Source organism: Pinus tabuliformis, chromosome 2_1, assembly GCF_031772625.1.
Source record: "Pinus tabuliformis cultivar Carrire ecotype Pingquan chromosome 2_1, CPIR1, whole genome shotgun sequence".
NCBI classification, from domain to species: Eukaryota; Viridiplantae; Streptophyta; class Pinopsida; order Pinales; family Pinaceae; genus Pinus; species Pinus tabuliformis.
This window is the reverse complement of record NC_142299.1, coordinates 814,528,870-814,533,510: the sequence shown is the minus strand read 5'-3', so window position 1 is coordinate 814,533,510 and position 4,641 is coordinate 814,528,870.

Sequence of the window (4,641 nt, the reverse complement as noted above, 5' to 3'; positions counted from 1 at the left end):
ATAGGCATTGACAAACCACAAGGTTTTAAAATTCATGTCTTTTGGACATTATTTCCCTTTCATAATTAATGGGAAATTAATTAATTAAATTATTAATTATTAATATTTATGATTTTAATATATTTATTCAATTAATATTTAGTTATGAATATTTATTCATAAAATAATTATATCTTCATGTTTCTCCTTCAGAACTCAACCTAATAAGCTCTTCAACTGTCAATGTAAGGTGGTGTAATATATGTACTGCTTCCTTCTTCCTTTAGTATGACCAGGGTCCAGAATCCAATTGGAGATCTCCTCCATGATTTTTGTATTTAAATAGGCATGGTGGTCATTAGTAGTATAGGTCTCTAGATGATGAATCTACTCCCAAATGATAGGATAATTTGTTGAGTGGAAAATGGTAGCCACATATTGATCCCACATTTAAGCACGTGACCATCTTTACTGGCCACACCCTCAGCTATGTATCCTCTAATAAGTTATTAAAATCAAGAAGAAAGGATACCAGCAATTGAACCAAAGCCACAATTGAATACCCTAGAAAGAGAACCAACCAACCAGTGCCTCTATGGCTACAAACCATCTACATAAATTATAGTAGAGACCCTCAAACTACCCTGACTTAATAACAAATGAAAATTCAGCCAGCACCATTGCAAAACCATAGCTTAGGTCATTATGTGTAGCATGCTCACAAGTGCATTTTACAAACACACTTGTGGGACTTATGAAACTTAATTATGATAATAAGTTTGGATACTATCCCCCCCATACCAATTTCGCAATGTGTTGATGAATGGATTTAGGAAGTGAGTTGCAAATCACTGAAAAAATATAACTATGACTTGGCTCAACGAACTACCAATTGTGTTGGATTTCTAACACTATATAATATCTAGGGGAACTCCTATCCTATGTTCCATCATTTGAAACTTATTTAATTTGATTATCTCTAAAGCTAGGTTTTGTCTCAATAAGGAATAATGTATTTTTTTCACAAACGGGTATATTTTTAAAATCCTTAGCTTAGGTGATTTTGGGTAGTGTGCTGATATGTGCCTTGGTGAAACACACCTCTAGGAGCTTACAAAACTCAATTATGATACTTTATATTGATTTTACATCCCTAGGTCAAATTCACAATGTGCCCTTGAATGGATCTAGAAAGTGAGTTACAAGTCGCCATAAAACTCTAGTAAATACTTGGATCAATGAATTATTATTTGTGTTGGAATCCTAACACTAGGTTATAATTGGGGGAAACCCTCTCCTCTAATTTCATTACCTTAAAAAAATTTAACTATGATCTCTAGAGCACATGTTTTGCTCAATAAGGAACAATGCAATTTTTATACAAAGGGGAGTAACACACTCTAACCTCATCCAACTTTTGTTACAAGATATTTTACCTTCCAAGCCTTGTCTTATGCAATAATGAATCCTTGACCATGATTATTCAATGTATACTCAATACAAAGAAAATTTGTCTCATTTGGAGATGTTGAAGAAATGCTACTAGTATCGGTTTTCATAATTGTATTTGAGTCATGATATAATGTATTTATGAAAAGAAAAATAAAATTGTTTGTAAAAAAAAATGTATTTATAAGCATGGGTTTCATGCATTATTATTTTTATTTCTAGGTCAAAGCCTCCATTGAAGGCTTCTATTGTTGATTCAAGATTCTATGTACTTGACACTATGGTATAGACCTTTATTGGGCATTTTGTATCGAATAAGTGAAATTACTTTGATGTAATTGAGTCATCTTTTCCTCCACCATCATGTAGGCCTACCCATTGTTCAAGTTAGCCTCAAAAGGAGTTTCAAACAACTATAACTAGGCACACATTCAACCTATTGGGAGTGACATTATTGAGGCATTTGTTCTAAAGTCTAAGGAGCATAAAATAAGAGCAAATAGTCTTTGACAAAGGGGAAAAACTAGAGTGAAGAAAGGAGTGATGCTAGACAAGTAAAGGAATTCAAGATACCATGAAATTTTTCTATCACACGTGTGGGCTAGGGATTGGTCTGTTGCAGGATGAAGTTCAGGATTTTCAAAGAAGTCCCAAGCCCTATTTGACTCAGTATTTGGAAGGATGATGTATATTGAATCTTAAATTTTTGACCTATCTACATGGGAGGCTGGCTTGGTGGATGGAGGAAAGTATTTGATTTGGTCAAAAGGTTTATGTTGTCTCATTTGATTTGATTCTAAAGAAGAGAAGAATAATTTTTGGGATTTCCACTAGGAGAGATTTTTTCCCTGGCTAAGTGCCTACATCTTGTGTCCTCTTTGGTGTTTGTGATAGTCATTGTTTGGTATTTTTCTTGATGATAAGAACATAATAATTGGAAAGAAGAACTAATAAGAAATATCATAGTAATATTTCAAATAAAGAGAAATCAAATTTATAAAAAACCTAGCCATGTTTCCCCAAGGATTTCTCAATAGGAGACAACTGAAATTGAAGAGGCGAGATGCAAATAGTGCTAGAATACTAAGAGACAACTCCTCATTTCGAACTACTGCATATAATGCAAACAATTAGAGAGTCATTTTTATAAAAGATGCATTGTTGAATGAGAATTAAGTTTTATGAATTTAGCATTTGTATGAGAGAATTATTGAAAAATCCCGGTAGGTAGAAAACATGAAGAGAAAGAGTAGAAGAATTGGAGCGCATTTGAAGAAGATAAGAAGAGAGGATAAGGAATAGAAAAGAGGACATAAATTAATTTTTGAACAGAGACAAAGACCAAGTAACCAACAAGAATTTTGATTTTTAATTTTATTAGGGGATTGTAGCATCCTTTCATGTTGTATCTTAATAAAGAACAAGTTGTATACTATTGAGGTAGGAGCCTCATGTGGGTTGTAGCTTGTAGAAATTTTGTTAGAGTTGGAGCTTCCTTGCAAGTTGAAGCTTGCAAAAGAATTGAGGTAGCAACCTCTATTAGGTTGGATCCCACATAAAAATTGATGTAATATGGGAGTAGAAGCTTACCTTCACATCATTTCAACCAAAAATTTGTGGTTTTATGCCTTCATGGTTTTCAACTTATATCTAATGCCCTCATGTGTTGAATGCAAATTGTATCACTTGTGTGAATGAATTTGAATTTTGTTTACATGTGCAAATATCTCTCTGTTAGCTCCAAAGGAAACACTTAAAATCTTAACACATACATAAGACATTAGTTCCAAAAGAAAATACTTCGAAAAAAGAAAATTAAGTTGAGTTGAATAATTGAAAAGACAAAATTACTGATTCACCGCTCGTCTCACTAATTTCCATGTATTTATCAACAATCAATTTTGGTTCTATGACCTGCGAACCAATCCATACCAACTAACATGTTGTATGAACCCAATGGTAATAAGTTTTGATTTTCATTCATCGACATGCCACCTATCATGACTGGGCATGACCACCACATGTTCATCACATTTCTTAGTCCCCTTGGTTAATTGGACTAGCCACGACCTATCATGAGTTGTGCTCTACACTGCACACTTCTCTAAAATATTGGGGATAGTGTAATTTAAATTTGAACCTAGGTCTGTCAGAATTGAAACTAGATGGTTATCAATCATACCTTCTATCTTGATCATGGATGCTTGGTGATTGCCCTACGTCTTGTCCAACATGACATAGATCCATGGAACACTTTGATCCGAATCCTTCACGGTATTTTCCTCTTGCACATTATATGATCTTGGATCATTCTACTATTGTTGAGGATAGTCTCTCTCTTGGTGGTTCTCTCCATGCATCCAAGGTTGCATGGGTCCTCCTTTTAACCTCTTGGCTTCTTCTTTTGTAGGTTTGGTGAATTGGTCCTTATTAGTAGTAGAATTATTTTGTTGATATCTATCCTTAGAAAAGTGGAAACTTCACATTTCCCTTCATTGACTTCACTCCTTTCCCTTGAAAGCTATGTTTCCCCTTGATTTTCCAACCAGTCCTGAACTCAGGCCCATGCCTTGATTTCTAATAGAAATACTTTAGTTTCCTGATGGTATCCTCCAATGTTTTGGGCTCATTGTATTCGATCCTATCCATGAATTCCTAAGGAAATCCATTGAGATATCTCACAATATGCATCTTCTGATCCTTGATGTCAGGATCATATATTAATAGCTCCAAAATTTTGGTTGTGTATTCATCACCTGAAAACTACCTGAGTTTGTTCTCATATAATTCCTTGGCCTTACTATTGTAGTATCCTTCAGATAAATACTTCTCCTTGAATTAATTTTCAAATCTTCTCCAGGATAACTCCTTCTTTGATATATTTTATATTCCTATATTCTTCCCACAAGATATCATCCTTTCCCTTCAGGATAAAAATGGATACACTTTCCTTCATATTTTTAGACTAAACATGTACCCTAAAATAATTCATCGATAGTAGACACACCTCTACTTCCTTAGTTTCCTTCTCCTCTCCATCAAATGTCAGAGAATTTTCCTTCTTAAATTATTTTGGCACAAAATCCTTCACTTTTCTTATTTTCTAGTGATAAATTTTAGTTGTTGTGCTAGAAAATTGCTCATGATTTCCTAACCTCCTTTCTAGAGTACTCAATAAAGTTTCACCTTATATCATTGTATCCTCACTTACTT